The following is a 21,734-nucleotide window of genomic DNA, read 5'->3' as shown; positions in this document are numbered from 1 at the left end:
GTTTTAATGGATAAAAGAAACAAGTGTATTCATTTGCTGAACTTCAAATTCACTTGAAGAAAGTGCTGCAAAGGTCAAGTTACCTTTTAAAATTCAACTATTTACTTGGTAGCTGTCCATTTCTTGTTCAAGTTGCTAAAGTCAGCTTACCATAGCTAAATCTAGCTGAAAGTAGGGACTGTTTAGGAATGGCCAACGTTGCTCACCAGAAGCTTGGCAGAGTTCCACCATTCCTCCAACTGTTTACTACTTTGCCACATGGCAGCTCATATTATTTCAAACATGATCCTTCCTGTATGTTGTTTTTAACAAGTAAACACTCTCCTTTACAGTGATGCACAGGCCCTCTGCATCAGTTGCTTGGGTGCTCTTGGGTGCCCGAACAAAGTTCAAAGAACCAGAAGTGATGTTTCATGAGCTTGAGACTTTTCCAGTCCAGCACATTTCATCAGGTCAAGTGTAAGAAATAGCATTAAGCACCTAAAAACAAGGCACTTTGTGAACATTATTAATAATGACACGAGTTTCAGACTTACAAGCGAAATCTGCAAACTTTCCCATGGAAGACATTATCTATATTCCACAAAACGCCTTGTTTTCCTACTTTAACATCTGAACTTTTAATCAAATATTTTAAATTGAACTTTCTAGATCAATAAATACTGCGCAATACCTTATGGTGCCAACATATTAGTTACTGATCACATTTTGATACTGCCCTTCCTCCAAGGAACTCAGGGAGGTGTACACAGATTATTCCCAACTTTTGTTCTCACAATGACCCTGTAAGGTTAGGCTGAGAGACAGTGACTGGCCCAAGCTCACCCAGGAAACTCTGTTACTAAGCAGGGATTTGAACCTGGATTTTCTGGTGCCAAGTCCAACTTTCTAATCATTACACCACCCAGGCCATTATTTATTTGAAGTATTTTTATCCTGCCTTTCTCCCACATCACAGGGGACTCAAGGTAGCTAACAATGCGAAACATAAATACAATGTATATTAAAAACAATTAGTCCCTTTCTCCAGACACACATCCTACATTCATACCTGTCTTTTGCATTAAGATTTTTCTAGTGAGGCCCTGCTCAGTACATTCCTGGCTTTGGAGATCAGAAGAATGCCTGCGGGAACAGGGCCTTTTCAGTCATGGTGCCTAGATCTGAAATACCTCCTCCCCCTTCTATCATTCATCAGGCCATCTATATTACAACTTCAGTGCCAGTTAAAAGCCTTCCCGCTTGCTCAGTCTTTCGCAGAATGTGATTTAGCCAAGCGATTATGACTGTGTTCTATTTGCAGTTTTTTAATCCATTTCAATGGATTGCTTTTAATCATGTGACTGCCTTGGAGACCCATCTCAGGCAGAAAAGTGGAATATAAATATTTTAAATGCATGTACAGAATTGCATGACTACACATTGCCTATTTATTCATTACAGGTAATTGAGCCCCTATGGAGTTTGGCAAAATACTTCCATGTATTCCTTTGCGAACAGAGGAAGATACTTGTCTCTGAAGATTCTAAGCAAGACATTAAGACACCTGGTCAGCCATTACTAGAAAACAATGTGCTGGACCTCTGGGTAATCTTGCAAGGCAGTTCTTCAGTTATGCTTTTGTTATGCATAGAATAAGCAACAACCGAACCAAGGAGGAAAAATTCTTATTTGGAGGAATGTTTGGAGTAAATTGGTTCTTACAGTTCTTGAGTATAGCACTCAAGTCTTCAGCTGTAGCAGAAAATTCCCCAATGATCTGCTGTTTATGGTAACCAATACAAACTACAGGTGTGACCCACTTAACAATGGGGATATGTTCTCCGATGCTTTATTATGCAATTAGGTCATTAAGCGAACATTCCACCCAATCTAGAGCCTTCATTGTGTAAACCTACACTCCCTGCCAGACACTTGCTGGCTGTGCAGGCTACTGGAGAAGAACAGCCTCTTTGCATTAAGAGCCTCTTTGGTCAGTAAACACTCTGCTGAAGGCTATAGGACACCTGATCGCCTCATTAAGAACATCTTTGTTGTGCTTTGACCACGGTCCTTTGTCATGTGGTGCACGCCTGTATACCAAACTCAAGACTTCGAAATGGTTAAGTGTTCAGCAACAGAAAATGTCTTATCTGTCACTAAGCTTTGAATTCTGACTGTTTCCTATTGCATTTTGTTCATTTACGAGTGACTGTAAGCGACCTTGAGCATCTTTTGACTGGAAGGGAAGATAGGATAAAAATACTTTAATTAGATAAACTGTGTTTTTCTTCATATTATCTAGTAGGAATAAGACAAAATGTTCTCTAGACTTCTTTCTTCCAACAGTGCACAGAAATAAGGAGAAGCTGTACAGTCTAAAAGGCAGAACTGAGGGTGTCCTAATAGGTGACCTCCTTCTCCTTTGTGTTGGACACCGGGGCTTATATCCCTACAGCAGATATTCTCCATTAAACTGCAAGAGCAACAAATGAGCTGGTAAAAGCCAACGAGTAACTGCCTGGTGGAATTTGTCGCAATCACAGGAAGCAGCTCTGCTTGGAAGTGTTCCTAACTTGCTAGATGTCATTACAGTGTCTGCCGCCGCCTTCCTGCAGAGACAAAACCACTTTCCTGCTCCAAGCCCAGTCCCTGTTTAGCAAGCTTCTATAGTATTCCAGTCATTTCTACTGTTTTCCAAAAGGAGCAAAGAAAGAGTTCTGGAGAATTTGCTAACCAAATATGATCCAGCAGGGATGCCGCTTTCATTTCCCAAGTAGAACAATTAACAGCCCTCCTTTAAAAAAATACGTTTCCTTTAGTCAACTTCAGCTATTCACTCAGGGCACACATTTTATCTTCATGGTCCCCCACACTCCACTAACCAGATCCCCTATCCACCAAAATAACACTCCCATTTGTAACTACACACATCTATTTACTGTAAATGCACAGAGCCCAAAATAGAAAACGGGTACCGCCTTTTTCCAACCATGAGTGTCCGGATGCTTAATCAGTTGCTACATTCATGCTCTGAACAAATAGCATGGATGCTTGAAAAGTCTTTGTGAATACAATTTAACCTAACATCCAACAAGTTAGCACACATGGACTACAATCCTACACACACTTACACACACACAAGATAACATCCACAAGGTCGCCAGTTCGAGGCCACCAGCACCATGCGACCTTGAAGCAGCTGACAAGCTGAAGCCGAGCTATTCCATCTGCTCTGAGCGTGGGAGGATGGAGGCCAGAATGTGAAGCCAGATTGGAACGAAACACCTTGAATGTAGTGGTTCTTGAAAGAAAGAACCTTCTTTCAAATTGTAAAAATTCCTATTTAATAAGGGATTTAAATAAAAAGCCTGCCTATGTAAACCGCCTTGAATAAAGTCTTGAATAAAGACCAAGAAAGGCGGTATATAAATACTTGTTGTTGTTATTAATTATTATTATTATTATTATTACCTGGAACAAATCTTGTTAATTCAATAGGGCTTACTTCTAAGCAGCCATGAACAGGATTTGCACTGTTAGCCTTATCCCATGTTAGGACACTCTATTAAGCACCAGCTGATAGCCAACAAGACAGTAGACGTTTCAAGCATTGTGAACGCCCATGTTTGTGGTTGCCACCAGTTTAATTACTCTACAACAAGAAGCAATCACTCTACTTATCATCCTACTAAAAATCAAGCCACGCCCACAAAAATTAGGCAAGCAACAGAAACTGACTGAAAGGGCCATTATTAATAATGACTTTAAAAACTGCAAAGAGTCCTGTGTCACTTTAAAGAGTAACAGGATTACTGTGCTGTAAAACTTTGTGGACAAGATGATCCAGTTAAGGAAGTGGACTGTGACTGTGTGTGCCGCAGGACTCTGCAGTGAAAACAGGCACCTCTATGGAATTTAACATCTAAAGTGTGAATCTAGTTTCTGTCATCATACTTCAGAGAAGAAAAAGCTTCACATGTCAAGCTTCCTGCCCCTGCATCACAGCTGGAACAACCACTGTCAAGAGATGGTACAGTCAGTGCAGCCCAGAGCCATGGATAGGGCCCCCACTCTTTATTTCTTCCCAAAGGCATGCATTTCAAGGGAGCCTCAACACCAGCTGCTTGCAGCCTACATTTTCCAGTACAACCATGACACCAGCTTCCTCACTGACACTTCCTTTTGCTTCCTGACTGGCACAGCACTAACCATCCCCCTTAAGATAAGAAAAGGGTCTTAGTGCTAAAGTGTGAAGGGATTGAACATGTCTATAGTCTTGTCTTAGGAGAGAATAAATGGTGCTTAAAATCCAGTTTTTTTTAAGTGCCCTGAGATGAACTCCAGTATGCAAGTGTTGTTGTGCTGAATTAAAGTGTCCATCCAGTCCAGCATTCTGTCTGTTTGCCAGAATTTGCCAGCCAGATTCCTCATCACATGAAAGTGATGCTTGTCTTGTCCCCTTATTTTGGAGTGAAAGTTTCAACTGTCCCAAACACAAGATCTTTTCCTTCTCCCACTAAGAAAACAAATGCTGAACACTTCCTGATCCTCACACACATTTGCAAACAAGGTGGTCAGATCCAAGGCAGTCTTCTCAGATTAACATCTAACTACTACAAGAACAAAATAGGCAGGATATCTCTGAATATCAGATACAGTAGACCAAGAGGGGAGGGGCTGCTGCCTTTGCACCCTGCTTGCTGTCATCCCAGAAACATCTGGCTGGCTGTTGCTGAAAAACAGGATGCTAGGCTAAATGGCCATTGGTCTGATCCTGCAGGGTACTTCTTCCATCCTTTACAACTGAAGGAGGGCAGACCATTACAAAACATGAAAGGGAGGGGCAGAGGGGAAAAAAACAGCTTTTCAAAAGATGTTCAATCCTATTCTTCCAACGCAACTTGAGGGCCAGGAAAAGCACCTCTTTTCTTCCTCTCAGCCCACCCCCACCCCCAATAAAAAGATTGGTAGGGGGAGATACAAGCTCCATTATTGGACATGTGGTCAGGGAGGATTTGTAAAGCTGAATGTGGGTCACTGTTATGGAGAATCTCATGATCACCGAACTGTAGATCAAGCAAAAAGACATAAACAACAACAGATTTTCCTGATCCTCTCACTGGATGCATTTTCATTTTAAAATGAGCACTCTCGGTTTCTTTGCAAATACCCTTTACTAGATTTTTCTCACTTGCTAGGACCTGTGCAATTAAAAAAATTTTTTTTTAAGGATTGTTTGAGAAACCAGAAAATTTTAAGCTGCATCAAAGGTTCCCCCACACTTTTTGGTGGGGGGGGGGAGGGAGGGAGACAAGAGAAGATACAAAAGGAGAGACAACTGGAAGTGGGGGAGAGCGGAATTGGCTGGGCATGCAGAAAAACAAACAGGGCAAAAATCCATAATGAAGCACTGGGGAGGACAAACAGGTGGGTACAGCAGGTACAAAAAGAGACCCATTTAATTCCCTCCTTGAGAGAAAACTGTTCAAAGAATTCACCTCCTAAGAACACAAGAATATAAAAAGAGCCCCACTGGATCACACCAAAAGCCCACCCAGTCCAGCTTCCTATACCTCACATGGCCCACCAGGGAGCACACAAGATCACAGGAGACTTTGCTGTTGTGGCAAGAGTGTTTTGGAGCAAGTACAGAGTGCACATTCTCATTTGACAGGCAGGCACCCTGTCATTAAAAAAAGCCCCACTGGATCAGGGTAAATGCCCATCTAGTCCAACTTCCTGTATCTCACAGTGGCTTCACCAGATGCCTCAGGGAGCACACAAGCCAACAAGAGACCTGCATCCTGATGACCTCCCTTGCATCTGGCATTCTGATGCAGCCCCACTCCTAAAATCAGGAGGTTGCACACACACATCATGGCTTGTAAACCATGATGGATTTTTCCTCCAGAAATCTGTCCAATTCCCTTTATAAGGCATCTAGGCCAGATGCCATCACCACATCCTGTGACAAGAGGTTCCACAGACTAATTACATGCTGGGTAAAGAAATATTTTATTTTGTCTGTCCTAGCTCTCCCGACACTCAATTTTAGCAGATGTCCCCTGGTACTGGAATTGTGTGAGAGGGAGAAGAAAATCTCTCTATCCACTCTATCTCTCACCATATCTTGTAGCAATGAGTTCCACAGACACTCACTGTTAGTGGCTGTCCCCTGGTGCTGGTGTTGGGTGAGAGGGAGAAGAGCATCTCTCCAACCACTCTCTCCATCCTAAGGCATCCAGGTCAGATGCCATCCCCACATCCTGTGGCAAGGAATCCCACAAGACTAACTACACACTGGGTAAAGGAATATTTTCTTTTGTCTGTTCTAACTCTACCAACACTCAAATTATAGCAGCTCTCCCTGGTTCTGGTGCTGTATGAGAGGGAGAAAAGCATCTCTCTATTCACTATCTCACCATATCATGTGGCAAGAAGTTTCACAGACACCCAATTTGAGTGGCTGTCCCCTGGTACTGATGCTGTGTGAGAGAAAAAACAGCATTCTTCCATCCACACTCTCACCATATCCAGTGGGAAGGAGTTCAACAGACACTCACTATTAGTGGCTGTCCCCTGGTTCTGGTGTTCAGTGAGAGGGGAAAGAAAATCTCTCTATCCACTCTCTCACCATATCCTGTGGCAAGGAGTTTCACAGACACTGTTAGTGGCTGAGAGGGAGAAGAGCATCCCTCCAGCCACTCTCTCCTGTGGCAAGGAGTTCCACAGACACTCACTGTTCGGGGCTGAGAGGGAGAAGAGCATCTCTCCAGTCACTCTCCCCTGTGGCAAGGAGTTCCACAGACACTCACCGTGAGGGGCTGAGAGAGGGAGAAGAGCATCTCTCCAGTCACTCTCCCCTGTGGCAAACAGTGCCACAGGCACTCACTGCCCGTGGCTGTCCCCTAGTACTGGTGTTGGGCGAGAGGGAAAAGAGCATCCCTCCAGCCACCCTCTCCATCCCGAGTGACTTTGGATGCCTCCAGCAGGCTGGCAGGGGAAAGAGGACACCCGCCCGCAGCCTGCGCAGAGGGGGAGGAAGGCTGGGGTGGGGAGTCCCTTACCTGGGCAGGGAGCGACAGATAGGCACCGGAGCCGAGCAGCCTCCGCCTCTCCCCCTCACACAGGCAGCACCGCCTCCTTCCTTCCTCCCGTCCCTCGCAACGTCTCCTCTCCAACCGCCCACAGCGCGCTCCAGCCAGGGAATCCCCACAGCGCTCCAGCTGCTGCTGTCTCACGAGCTTTGTTGATATCCAAGCGCGTGTCCCCGCTGGAGGAGCTTTTATAGGCTCGCCCGGTCACGCCCTCTCCCCGCTCTCGGGGGGGGCTGCCCCACACTCCTCCTTCCACGCCCCGCCCTCTCGCCTCTCTCCTCCGCCCCTGTCGAGGAAACCAGCTGTTGCGCAGCGTCCTTCCCTGGCGCGCGCACAGATGCGCATGGAGAGGAAGGGGAGTCTTCGCTGCTTGCTTTGCAAGCTGTTCTGTGGCTCGCGAGAGCCCGATCCCGCCTGCTCTCCTCACTCAGGAGGAAGTTCCCTGGGTAAACTTCCTTCTGCAGGGGCCACTGGAGGCCAAAAGGGCTGGCCTTGCGAAGGGGACTGGACACATTTCTGGAGGAAAAGCCCATCACAGGTTACAAGGCACGACGGGTGTATGCATGTAATTAACCTGTGGAACTCCTTGCCACAGGATGTGGGGGTGGCATCCAGCCTGGATGCCTTGAAAAGGGGATTGGACAAATTTCCGGAGGAAAAGTCCATCACAGGTCACAAGTCATGACTGGTGTGTGCATGTAATTAATCTGTGGAACTCCTTGCCACAGGTTGTGGTGATGGCATCTGACCTGGATTCCTTTAAATGGGAAGTGGACAAATTTCTGGAGGAAAAGTCCATCACAGGTCACAAGCCATGATGGCTGTATGCATGTAATTAATCTGTGGAACTCCTTGCCACAGGATGTGGGGATTGTATTTGGCCTGGTTGCCTTTAAAAGGGAATTGAACAAATTTCTGGAGGGAAATTCCATCACAGGTCACAAGCCATGATGGCTGTATGCATGTAATTAATCTGTGAAACTCCTTGCCCCAGGTTGTGGTGATGGCACCTGACCTGGATTCCTTTAAATGGGGATTGGACAGATTTCTGGATGAAAAGTCATAACAGGTTACAAGCCATGACAGGTGTATGCATGTAATTCGTCTGTGGAACTCCTTGCCACAGGATGTGGGATGGCATCTGGCCTGGATGCCTTTAAAAGGGGATTGGACAGATCTCTGGAGGAAAAGTCCATCATACGTAGGTTGCAAACCCTGATGAGTATGTGCAACCTCCTGATTTCAGAAGTAGACTACCTCAGAATGCCAGATGCAAGGGAGGGCACCAGGATGCAGGTCTTATGTGCTCCCAGAGGCATCTGGTGGCAGGGCCTAGGAGAGGGGGGTAAAGGGGGTAATTTGTACCTGGGCCTAGGGTCTAAAGGGGGACCCTGGAGCCAAAGGAGGGGGCACAGAAATGTCCTGGGATCTTATCTTTTCCTTTTTCACCTGAACCCACTTCCTGCGCATGATGCTGGGGCACAACCAGGTGCAGTGCATGCAGTGTTAACTGCTGCTACAAGCCATGCACACTGGGCCCAGGAATGCATCCATGACCCTCCTTAATACAGTGTCAGATCTGGGAGGAAACTGGTCTCCTGCAGTAGCTCTCTGGCTTGTTGATTCCATAACTGTGAAGAAGTATAATAGAAGCTCAGGGACCCAGCTGCAGGGCTATAGCTGCTGCAGAAGTTTTTTTTGGTCCATTCTAGTGTGAGCCTAAATACGATGATGCTGTTTTTGTGCAATGATTTTCTGTATTTCAAAGATTTTAGAGAGTGTTTGGTTTTCCATATTATTTTATCGGGCTGCCAATGCCCCATGGTCAGGTAGACCTGGGCTCTACACCAAAAAGCCTGGTAGACCTGGGCTCCAAAGACTATCGTGGCTGTCAGTACCCTCCCCCTGCCCAGTTTTGCCCCTTGTTCTACCCACCCCCCTTTGTGTAGGGGCCCAAAAGAAACTTTGTACCCCGCAATAAAATTCCTCTCATAGGCCCTGTCTGGTGGGGCCTTTGTGAGATACAGTAAGCTGAACTAGATGAGCCTTTGGTCTGATCCAGCTGGGCTCTTCTTAGGTTCTTATGGCAATTCTTGTGAGCATCTGTTCGAGAATCAGCAGCAAGTTCAGTGTAACTTGAGGGAAATGTAGCCTTCCAGCAGAAAAATGTACAAAGCAGAAGTGTAACTAGATGCCCCAGCACCTGGGGCAGTGATGTCATGATGTCACATGACATTGGGATGTCACTTCTGGGTTTTCCCCAGAGGAGTAGAAGGCGCTGGGGGTTTGCGCCCCCTCCGTTCCTTCTCCTGTGGATGCTCCCCTTTGCCACAGGAGGCTTTCCACAGGAGACGGAACGGAGAGTGCAACGCTGCCAGCACTTCCTCTTCCAGAAAGAACCCAGAAGTGACTGCCTTGCATGTTGCACCCCCTCGCCATGTAGCACTGGTGCAGGTGCCCCTGAGGCCCCACCCTAGTTACACCTCTGGTACAAAGGATGGGAACTGCAAGCCTGATGGTGCATCTAGTCCACCATAAGGCCTGTTGTTGCAGCATTCTAGTGTCTGGGCAGCAAGAGGGAAAGTATCACCTGTAGCAGTTGTGTTGTTGACATAGCCCAGCAGTGAGTCCTTGTATTCAGAACAGGCTGTGCCCCAATTAAAATCTATTAACTGGGGAGGAAGGAAGTAAAAGTAAGCATGGCCTTGCTGGATCATCTCACTTTCCTGGTACAGTACAGCATCTCGGTAAAGTACACTGATTCTGTGTGTGGAGGGTCCCTTTGGCTAACTTGGCTAACAACCAAATGGGTGAGGATGGGGAGGGGTCCCTTGTATCAGTGTTAACTTAAAGGTGACAGTCTTATTCCTGAGCACTTATTAGCAATGAATACAGACTTTCTCAAGATCAATGCCATTTTTCAGCAAGGGCAGGTGTCAGTGGTCAGTGTCAGTGGTAGTGGTAGGCAAGCCATGATGTGTTTATGCAACCTCCTGATTTTAGAAATGGGCTGTGTCAGAATGCCAAATGCAAGGGAGGGCACCAGCATGCAGGTCTCTTGCACTAGGCCCATCTAGTCCAGCTTCCTGTATCTCACAGCGGCCCACCAAATGCCCCAGGGAGCACACCAGATAACAAGAGACCTCATCCTGGTGCCCTCCCTTGCATCTGGCATTCTGACATAGCCCATTTCTAAAATCAGGAGGTTGCGCATACACATCATGGCTTGTACCCAGTAATGGATTTTTCCTCCAGAAACTTGCCCAATCCCCTTTTAAAGGTGTCCAGGCCAGATGCCGTCACCACATACTGTGGCAAGGAGTTCCACAGACCAACCACACGCTGAGTAAAGAAATATTTTCTCTTGTCTGTTCTATGACATATGTGGTAAAGACATATGTGTCTTTGGTAAAGACATTTGGTAAAGACACATATGGTAAAGACATATGTGGTATGACAACCAGTTCAGGGCTGTGTTTGTATCCTATACTTTTGCACAGTGCAGAGTTTTGGTACTGGATGCTGAATTCTTAAGCATCTGGAAAATTCTTTTATAAAGCTACTTTATGGCCCTTCAATTTGTGAATATAGGCCGCAGCCAAGGCAACATGGGAGAAGAACAAGCACAACTGATTGTTTTCACTCACAAACTGCTTTTCTGTGTAAACCTAAACCAGGGATGGGCAAATAATTTGGCAGGAGGGCCACATCATCTCTTTGACACTGTGGGGGGGGGGGGGCAGAAAAAAAAAGAATTAATTTACATTTCAAATTTACATAAATGAATACATTAAAGATGGAACTTATATAAATGAATGAATTTTACTGAGCTTATTTATAATACACATGAGAACTATAATATAGGCATGTAGAACCACATGAGAACGATGAACTGTTTGCGACACACCTCTTGCACAGTGAAAATATACATAATGGCCAGGGAAAAGCAGTAAACACATGGAGACTATAAAAGGCCTTGCTCCAACTTGGCCCGCAGCTTGCGTCTGGCAGTCTCAACCGGCAGTCACGGGCCAGCGTGGGCTCCAACAGTTTCTGATGGGCCAGAGGCTCACTGGAGACTGGGGGCTCCCTGCGGGCTGGATTGGGGGTACCTGAGGGCTGCAAATGGCTCCGGGACAGGGTTTGCACACCCCTGTGTAAGCCCATATTTAAATTATGAGGAGAAAGACAGGAGGTCATTAAGGAAATTCACAAACCCCATCCCCAAAACCTTTCCATTTTAGCCAAATCTTGCTCCTCATAGTCTTTTAAAATATGGGGAAATGGATCAGGTAAAGGTTGGGGAACAGACCCTTTCCCCCCACTGTAATTTTAGCATTGATTTCAAAATAAGCTTGCTTGCTCCGCTAGGTGATCAGCTGCAATTTAAAAAAGGTCAAAATATCTCTAGCTATATACCTTCTTCTCATCCATCAGTGCAAGATCTCAAGTTACACTAACAAAGGATGCAATCTGAGGGCATATACTTGCTAAAGCAAAGCGCATCTAGACCTGCTTACTACCTGGAAGTTCCATGTGAGCTGCCCTGCATTCTACAACGGAAAAAATGGAATATAAATGTAATAAAATAATAATAAAATGGTGATCATTGTCACAAATCTGATTGTATGGAAGCAGCTTTGCAGGTAAGATTGAAAAAAAACCAAATGTGAACTTTGTTCATCTTCCCTGGGAATGAGCCCTGGGAAAGAATCACTGTTTATAACCCACAGCTGGAATACAAACTTTTGCAATGAAAAACAAGACTCTTGGTTTGGGGTATTGTGTATTTACTAATTAGGGTCAGTGAGAGTTCTTTTCAAGTTGAGCTGGAAAGAAAGAGGCCTCATTTCAATTTTTTCTGTTGAGTAAGTTAACTTGCAAGTAGATGCAACAAAATGGGGAACCATGTCCTTTCAGATTTGGGGAGCCAGCTCAGCAGGGGCAAAAAAACAACTCAGTGTGGCCTTTTAACAGCAATTTGATCTCAGTGGCAGCAGTAGGCAAAATATTGCAGGATAATATACTGGTTCTGGTGTTGGACTTAGACCTGGAAGATCAAATTCCTGCTCAGCCATGAAGCTGCCTATATGACCTTCGGCCAGTCACTATCAGTCTCTCCTACCTCACAGGGTTGTTGTGAGGATAAAAGGGAAGAGGGAAGGAACCATGTACACCACCCTGAGATCAGGAACAGTGGTGTAAAAATGTGAAAAATAAAGTGTGTTATCGGGAGGCAAACTCTGTTCCACATCAAAAATAAAGTTACATTTTACAGGGACACACAGATCTCAACTTTATTTCTCTGAAATAAGTCATGAAGTTACTTTTCAAGCATAAATGTGTAGGACTGCAGCCTTATTTTAATTTCCAGTTCATGATTCAGCAGTGGGTCCCACACTGGAATGGAGTGGGGTGGCCACTTGTTTGGGGGGGGGGGATTATTTGCCCCCTTTGGTGCTACTTAGGCTTGATCTGCAAAAACGATGTGAACATATGAATGCACCTTGGACCAACGTGTATCTGGCTCAGTGTGACTGGCAGTGATTCTCTTTAGAAGGACTTAGGGCTACCAGAGAGCATTGTTCAATTTTTTTTTTAAAAGGGTTACATCTATACATGCTGCATTTTCTATTGACAAAACATTGCTGTTTGAGACTCTGCAAAATGTGGTATCTCTGCAATAGAAGAACTACCTTAAGAATGTGTAGGGCTGCCAGTTGAACCGAAGAAAACCTGGCTAGTCTTGCTCCGGTGCCTGTCATAGCAATTTGATCTGCAGATATCAGCAGGTGAAACATTTTCACTTGTTACTGTTTGACTTTTGGATCCACTGCCAGAAAAACAAGTGGCAAGGCTATTTTCCTCCTCAGCTGTGCAACACCAGGCAACGGGCAGTTTTTGAGCTTGGATCTCCCATCAGACCAGCTGAAATCCTCCAAACTCTGACCTTGGAGCAGTCCAGAACTGCTGGGCTGTGTCCTTGAGTATCAAAAAATGGGATCCATTCCCAGATTCTGCCCCTGAACCCACTCCAGACTCCACCACTGTTTCCAGAAGCACCATTCCCATAAATTTTTAATTTCAAGTGTTGGCAACCTCAGTCCCTAAGGCAGAGGTTCCCAAACTGGGGCACTGCGATGCCCCAACCAGGTGAACCCGGTTGCTAACCCCTTAACTACCCCCCATAGTGCTGTTGCAGCAGCAGTGGCAGCACCTCCAGGATTGTGCTGTCGCTGTGAAAAAGGGTTTTAAAAGAAAAAAGCTTAGTGGGAGTAGCACCGGCCCTCTGCAGGGGGCAGGGGGTCCATGGATCCTTCTGTGAACCTTCCCATGCCTCAAAAAGGCTCCGTAATGCGATCATGACTCAGGTTTCAGACAAAAACCAGACATGGGTCGTGATCACATTATGGAGCCATTTTGAGGCGCAGGGAGGACCGCAGTGGGGTCTGTGGGGGGCCTGCACCCTTCCTGAGGGCTGGTGGTACCCCTGGTAACTTTGGTGTGATGGATGTGCAATCCTGGAGGTGCCATCACCACCATTGCCCTGCCCCCATACCAACTTCCACAGGTCCCAAGTCTCCCAGAAAGTTTGAAAGCCTCTGCCCTAAGGTGTTGGGGGAGGGGACCCATTCAATAAATAGAAAGCCCTTACTAAGCTAAATGAAATCAGATGGAACTGGGTTGTAAATATACTACCACCATTAGTTTCAAAGAAGCCGTCCATAAAAGCAGAACAGCAGAGTGGTTTTTTCTAGTTGGAATACCGTGAGCTTTTTTTACTTTCAGCTGTCTGCTACGCACTGTTTACATCCCAGTGATGTGCTCTCTCTGCACGAGTAACTCTGGGGCTTTCCATTTGTTTATTCCCCACCACAATGCTGCTGCCATGATGTCAAAAGCAATTGTGCTATACACACAGCATATTAAAAACTGGATCAAATGTTTGCCCAGCCACATTGGAGTGAAACAACCCTTTTGTGGGGTCCCTTCCGTTTACAGAACTCTCTGCCACTGATGAAACGGGACTGCTTCTCATAATAGAGCTGCAAGTGGTCCAGCTGTCCATAAGTATCCGAGACAGTGCTGGTTTTCTGGTCCTTGCCCCTAACAAATCTCTCTCCCAGTTGTGACCTGGGTTTAGGGTTTGAGGGGTGCCTTGTTCAAATGACTTTAGTGTGAGTTGCTCACGTAGCTGAATTCAGCTTTTCCCCCAGGTTGTCTAGAAGTTACATTTCAGATATATGGGGAGTGGGTAAAGCACATTTCCAGTGCAGTAAGTAAACATGAGTGACACTTCTGAACATTGCTCTCTGTCCCTGGGATCAAGTGTTAGGGCAAGGGTAGCCAACTTTTCAACTTTAAGATTCCTGGACCTTTAACAATTGTGTAGAAGAGGGAATTCTACACAATTCAGAAGAGCTGAAATTCCCTCCTCTACACAATTGTTAAAGGTCCAGGAATCTTAAAGTTGAAAAGTTGCCCACCCTTGTGCTAAGTCTTTCATGCATGCTGGAGGCCAGAGGCCTCACGCATCATGTTCTCCCATATCTGATGTGACCTGTAAATCCTATTGGCAGCACCGGTCTCCAGTGTTCCTGGGATGTCAGGGTCAAATGATGTGTTGCATTCAGCATGTCCTTGGCCCTGATGCTCTTTGTTTCTTAAGCAGCAGCCTTGTGGAACTTGTGGTCCAGATCAGGACCATGGCATGAAGGAGGAGGTGGTTTTAACTGCACTTGCCATGGCTCCAATCTAGACTGTGCCCCTGCAACTTGCCTAGAAGGGAAGTTCCCATTGGAGCCAACTGGGAGCCATTGGAGCCAACATGATCTCAACTGGGGCCTGAATAGTCCCAGATGGATTGCTGGAAATTAAAAACCTTCTCCTGATAAATTGTGCTAATTCTGCTAGTTTTCAAAAAGCGATCTGAGATGTACGCAGTGGGCTTTTCTAGAAGGCCATAAATACTGCAGTTGCTAGATGAGGGCTGGTGTATATCTAATATCACTTTTTATCAGCTCCATGGGCCTGATCCAATTTCCTCCTCTCCTAAACCATGGAAGATCCTGTTTACTCATCTCCCATGTCACAGTTTGTTTGGTTTTACTCTTACCATCATTATAGCTCCCCCTCCCCCATGAAGAAGCCAGCATGTACTTATTGGACCAGGTGACCCTCTAGCAAACATCTACTGCAGAGTTGCATTGAGGGTGCTGCCCACAATTACTAGAATCAAAGTATGTAATTCCACTTTTTCAAGGAAGTGCCCAGCCAAACACTTTCTGCCTGCTGGGGCTGCATTTACAGTTTTTGCTTTGCCGTTGAGTCAGAGGCTCACCTGAGCTTACTCACGTCCCTGCAGAAGTTCCCACCTAGAACTGCTTTGCGCAGGTTCTTCTGATTAGTTGAGGAAATGATTTCTAGGAGGAGCCGTCACTGGCTTATTTTCTTCCATGCCAAGGTGGTGTATGGGGGAGGAGAGAAAGGAGGAAGGAAGGGAAGAAAGTCTGCTTAGATTGGTTAACTTTCCTTCTTTGGAAGTTGGATGGGATCGGCACCTGGGTGGATCAGGCCCTGTGCCTAAATTCACAGGCAGCATTTTCAACTGTTTGATGATAGGTTGAGCACGTACACATAAGGCAACAGTGCCATTTCACTGTAGTCTTCCCTCCCCCCCCCCCCCGAAATAAGAGATGAAATCATATGCCCTTACAGCACAATTCTTTGTATATTTACTCAGAAGTCTCACTGTGTTTAGAGAGGCTTACTCCCAGATGTGTATGTATAGGCTTGCTGTCTTAATCAAGCAGAATGCATGCCCTGGAGTCAAAAGGTAATTACTCTATAAGCAACAATAAATGCACCATAAGAAGAGCTGGATCAGGCCAAAGGCCCATCTAGTCCAGCTTCCTGTATCTCACAGTGGCCCATCAAATGCTTCCGGGAGTACTCAAGACAACAAGACACAACCTGCTTCCTGGTACCCTCCCCTGCATCTGACAATCTGAGGTAGCCTAACTCTAAAACCAGGAGCCTGCACACACCTATCAGGACTTGTAACCCGTGATGAACTTTTCCTCCAGAAATTTGACCAATCCCCTCTCCAAGGCATCCAGGCAAGACGCCATCACCACCTCCCATGGCAAGGAGTTCCAAAGACCAATTACACGCTGTTCCACAGCATGTTCCACAGACTAATTACACCATGTTAGTTCCACAGACTAATTACACCATGTTTTAGTTTCTTTGTTGAGCTTATTATGTTCTGCATTTAGAAAGAGGGACATACAATTTGGGGAAGGGAGATGACTCCTTCAAGGAATAAGTGGTCTGTTTTATTCGCCACTAAACGACAAGCCCTGCAGGTGCAGCTCTGGGACTAGAATCCGCTAGAACTGTTTTTTGTAAGTCTGGTTGAAATGAACGGATGTAGGTTTGGCTCAAGACCTGGAGCCTGAGGCAGTGTGCCAAATGCTGCCCTCCCCTTACCTGGCAATATGCCAGTCTGCTCCTTCCACACCCTAGTTTGGAAAAGGAAGAGGGGATTGGATTGGAACAGGAAGTGTGCAAGAGAAGAGAGTGGTGGACTAGAGAGTCTCCAGTGCTCTACTGCTTTCCTTTCCTCCACACTTCCTCATCGGCTCCGCCCCCTCTTCCTTTTCCCCTTTCTATTCTGATCTGACTAGGTTGATCAGTTGCCATCAATTGCCTCAGGAAGCAAATGGGGGGGGTGCCCACCTCCAACCACCCACTTCCCTCCACTTTTGTTGTTCCTCCTTGCTCCATGGCCTGAATCAGAAGAGAGGGACGGAGTAGAGGGATGGAGGAAGTGTGGAGGAAAGGAAAATAACAGTGGGCAGTTAATAAGGAAACCCCCCAAAATCAAGTCATATATTAACAAGGCTAATTAACAAACAGCCTGGATAACTATTAAAAGCCACAAGGCCCCCATTAGTGAATTTCATTTAAAAAGTAGACCACTGAAGACTGAAATTAAGTGGTACTGAGACTAACTACTTTTGATACCTGAAGACTACCTGGATACCTGGAGGTTGTCCATGACTTTGTGTACCTTGGCTCAACGATCGCCGACACTCTTTCTCTCGATACCGAGCTAAACAAGCGCAGCGGTAAAGCAGCTACCACATTTTCCAGACTCACAAAGAGAGTCTGGTCCAACAAGAAGCTGACGGAACATACCAAGATCCAGGTCTACAGAGCTTGTGTCCTGAGTACACTTCTGTACTGCAGCAAGTCATGGACTCTTCACTCACAACAGGAGAGGAAACTGAACGCTTTCCACATGCGCTGCCTCCGATGCATTCTCGGCATCACCTGGCAGGACAAAGTTCCAAACAACACAGTCCTGGAACGAGCTGGAATCCCTGGCATGTATGCACTGCTGAAACAGAGACGCCTGCGTTGGCTTGGTCATGTTGTGAGAATGGATGATGGCCGGATCCCAAAGGATCTCCTCTATGGAAAACTCGTGCAAGGAAAGCGCCCTACAGGTAGACCACAGCTGCGATACAAGGACATCTGCAAGAGGGATCTGAAGGCCTTAGGAGTGGACCTCAACAGGTGGGAAAACCTGGCCTCTGAGCGGCACTTGCTCAGGAGATGCGCTTGGGAGATGTTTCCCCACAGACCACCAGAGAGGGTGGAGAACATACCGCCCACAAATGGCAACAAAAGCAGCAACCCACAAATCTTCTCTGTAAATAATCCAATAAAACTATAATAAATCTTCTTGAATTATTACAAATTTAATTGTACTTTTTGTGCGTGGGGGAGGGGGGGTTTACACCTAATCCACAATTATTCCAATTTTTGCTTCAGTGGTTCGTGAGCTCCTAAAGGTTGGGAATCACTACCTAAGACAAATGAAAGCCAGAAGAAAGTCTATGTACCCTCCCCGGCTCTTGGCTAGGGGCCAATTCATGCAATCTAAAGAAAGCTATTCCACTCTATGTGTCGCCAGGGTCAAAGTCACACAGAGGATGGAATGTGTGAGCTGGCTGCATCCCTGGGGACACACAGCAGCCTTCAACAGCCAGGCAATGGAGCATCTAACTGCCATCTCCCACCTGTTTCCTCCCTCGCTGCCTTGGACAAAGACTGCTGTTCTGGGGCTAAAGGAGTAAGGCACGTACAGCCAGGCAATGGGTCACACACTACCAACAGTCCTGAGACACTGATGGGCTAAAAGAAGATATAGACAGCCAGGACGACCTATTGAAATCTTGGTTGGGTGGAATGGGGTGGGGTTTGGATATGCTACTCGAGAGCATCTGGTGAATCCTTTTGGTTTGAAAGGCACAATAGAAATCAACCAACTAAATATGGCTGTGACTTTCCTAGTGGTGATTCCCACATGCACAGGGCTTTGCTTGAAGAGACATCATTGCATCTGGGAGATTAACCCTGGGAAGCCACAGTCGTATCCAGGGACATGCCAAGCCCCGTATTACATCCTCCCTGTCCATGTGTCCAGCTGAGGTCAAGCCAAGCTGCCCAGTGCATTAAGTTCCCTTTGCTCTTGTGAACTGTGTTTAGGTCACTGCAGTTTGCTCCTTTTTGCAATTTGTAAGCCAGTCATGAGGTCTTGAATCATCATGTTTTAAAGAACGGCTGTGCACCAGATTGCCTCAGCTTTAGAAGAGTTAAGACTTGCAGACACCGATGATTCACTCAGATTACTGAACGAAGACATGAAGAAACTGGGCGGAAACAATGCAGAGGGGGTGTGCATCCCAGCCAGTGGTACTGAGGGAGTTTCATTCTTGTCCCATTAGATAGAAAAGTCCCTGAGGACAGATAATGAATAAAATGTATCACTTTTCCAATTCAAAATCAGATTAGCTCTTCTGCAGAGGATGTACAGGGTAAGTGTGTACCACAGTGTTTCTCAAACTGTGGGTTGGGACCCACTAAGTGGGTCATGAGTCAATTTCAGGTGGATCCCCATTCATTTCAATATTTTATTTTTAATATATTAGACTTGATGCTACCATTGTATGTGACTGCATTTGGGAAAATGCTACAGACCTGTACTTTTAACAAGCTACTATGTATATTCTTTTAACAATAAGATTCAATGGGACTTACTCCTGGGTAAGTGTGGTTAGCATTGCAGCCTAGGATTGTTCAAAATGGCCCTGTTTGATGATGTCACTGCCAGTTATGACATCACTTCCGGTGGGTTCTGCCAGATTCTCATTCTAAAAAGTGGGTCCCAGTGCTAAATGTGTGAGAACCATTGGTGTACAGCACGGGTGCCCAAACCCAGGCCCTGGGGCCACTTGCGGCCCTCGAGGCCTCTCAATGAGCCTCTGGTCCTCTGGAGATTTGAAAAAAGAGTGTTTCAAGCTGTTTCCTAGTAACAGCGGAAAGCTTCTTGAGTCATTATTACCAGTCCCCTAAATCAGATCAGCATGGGTTGCTCCATAAAAGCCCATGGATGCATTTAGAAAAGTCATAAGGCATAAGCCCTCCTTAGACAGCACATTTAAATATGTGAACAAGGCAGCTCCCTGCAGAGCTCTTCTGAAAACAAAAAGTAACTGAAATAACGACTCACTAGGAGTGCCCAGTGGATAAACAAGCACTGTACAACTTATATGCAGAATGTCTATATGTCCCTAGTTTCTGTCTAATTGGTCCAAGGACTGACCAGATTCTTGAGGAAATCGGCCCAGGTGGTCATATAGACTTCTGCGGCAAAACTGAAAATAACATCCTTCCCGTTCTCTCACATGGACTTCTCATCCTGAGGCCTTCTAGGCTTTTCACTTAAAGAGATAACAAGTACCATTTCAGAACTGCAGGCAAAAAGATCACATTTTTGAATGCTACGTCACATTGAAAAGGAAAAAAAAGTCCATGCTCCTAGAAAACTAGCCTAGTAGGAGAGGATCAAGCTAGAACCTCCTTCCTGACACTGATAGGAAGAGAGTTTTTGGTGCAGGGAGCTAGGCAGCTAGACAGTCCTTCACCTGCTTTCTGAACTGCCCAAGGGGACTGTGGTGTGTGCTTTTCCTGAACACAGTGTGTTGAATAGCCTTCAGTTTCATTCAGCAAGGCCACCATCTACTTCTGAACTTGGAAAGTTGTGCAGTGTTAAAGCCTATTTCTGTTCAGAAACAAAAGTAAGGAACAAATAAGCACTCTTATGTGTTGCGGAAAAGAGTGAAGCTGACCTCAGATGGAATGGAAAGTTCAAAACAGGCTGGTTTGCTGCGCTCTGGGTAATTTATCCATCTGCATTCAAGGGCTGGTCCAAGGTCTCCTGGTGCCTAAAATGGCATGTCAAATGCTCTCCCCCATTACCTGGAGATGTGACGGTCTCTGCTCCTTTCACAATCTGGACTGGAAAAGGAAGTGGGGGTGAATCAGGAAGAGAATAGAGTGGTAGGCTAGAGCCTTCCCCCATCCTTCCTCTTCCACTCTACCCCCTTCTTCCTTTTACAATCCCGGCAATGGGAGAAGGAGCCAAGCAGTGGAGGGAGCAGATTGAGTGACTGGAGGTCACACACACACACACACACACACACAAACCCTCGCAGCAATCCCCCTCAATCAGCCTCGTGGATGAGCTGGCCCTGTGCATAACTCGCAACCATCTTTTGTCTGTCTTGGAAAGGGACGGAGCTCTGTAAACTCACAGAATCTTGCTTTTTCAAAGCTGTCAGTGGCAATGTCATGCCCTCCACCAATTCATGTGCTCACACTTTGGAAAGTGGTGCTTTATGGCAGAATTCTTCACACTAGCTGTACTTGATGGAAGGGTCAGAACTAAGTTGGGGAGAACATGTTTTCCATATAGGAGGTCTTGGGTTCAATCCCTTGTGTCTTCACTTCAAGGACCAGAAACAACTGCTAAGAAAGACACTGAGGCTGAGACCCTGGATAGCTGCTCTCAGTCCAAATAGGCCAGCGTTTTTCAGCTGTTGTGCCATGGCACATTGGTGTGCCATGAAAGGTCATAAGAACATAAGAACAGCCCCACTGGATCAGGCCATAGGCCCATCTAGTCCAGCTTCCTGTATCTCACAGCGGCCCACCAAATGCCCCAGGGAGCACACCACATAACAAGAGACCTCATCCTGGTGCCCTCCCTTGCATCTGGCATTCTGACATAACCCATTTCTAAAATCAGTAGGTTGCACATACACATCATGGCTTGTACCCTGATGTACACGTAAGGTCTTTACGTGTTCCAGGGGAGTTTGGAGCACAGCAGTTGCAAATTGCTGGAAAAACTCTTCCAGGTTCTACAGTTTCTTTCTAGGGCAGGTGTCTGTAGTAACATATTGCCTGTTCCTCTTCCCCTGCTGGCTCCGCACAAACAATTCATTACTATGGATAGTTACCCTAGAAACAGAGCCACAGAACTGGGAAGAGTCTCCCAGAAGCCGGAAGTGATATCATAAGAGACGAAGACCATAGAGAAGACCATAGAGGTCAGTGTACAATGATGAGAAGAAAAATGTTGAAAATAACTGAAGTAGGAAATACTAAATAATGCTAATTACTAGGCATATTATTTATTATTTCTTTATTTAAGGGATTTATATTCTAGACAATCAAGATGACTTACAACATTAAAAGTAATAATAAAACATTAATAGGCCTGTGTACATAGTTCTAACA

The 21,734-nt window shown here is 45.9% G+C and overlaps 1 protein-coding gene across 2 annotated transcripts in view; it reads right to left on the bottom strand.

The window, feature by feature from the left end:
* The window catches only part of NDRG1 (N-myc downstream regulated 1), a 49,929-nt gene extending 42,714 nt beyond the window's left edge, over positions 1-7,215 (bottom strand). Inside the window, exon 1 of one of the 2 annotated variants that reach the window (XM_066623107.1) lies at positions 7,050-7,215. The gene's annotated coding sequence lies outside the window, so the exon portion shown is untranslated. The remainder of the gene's footprint in view (positions 1-7,049) is intronic. The other variant, XM_066623106.1, reaches the window with a different exon arrangement.
* Positions 7,216-21,734: the final 14,519 nt, after the last annotated feature.

The sequence above is a fragment of the Tiliqua scincoides genome, chromosome 4, assembly GCF_035046505.1.
Source record: "Tiliqua scincoides isolate rTilSci1 chromosome 4, rTilSci1.hap2, whole genome shotgun sequence".
Classification (NCBI taxonomy): domain Eukaryota; kingdom Metazoa; phylum Chordata; class Lepidosauria; order Squamata; family Scincidae; genus Tiliqua; species Tiliqua scincoides.
The sequence above is the reverse complement of the archived record's forward strand: the minus strand, read 5'-3'. Positions and strand labels throughout refer to the sequence as shown.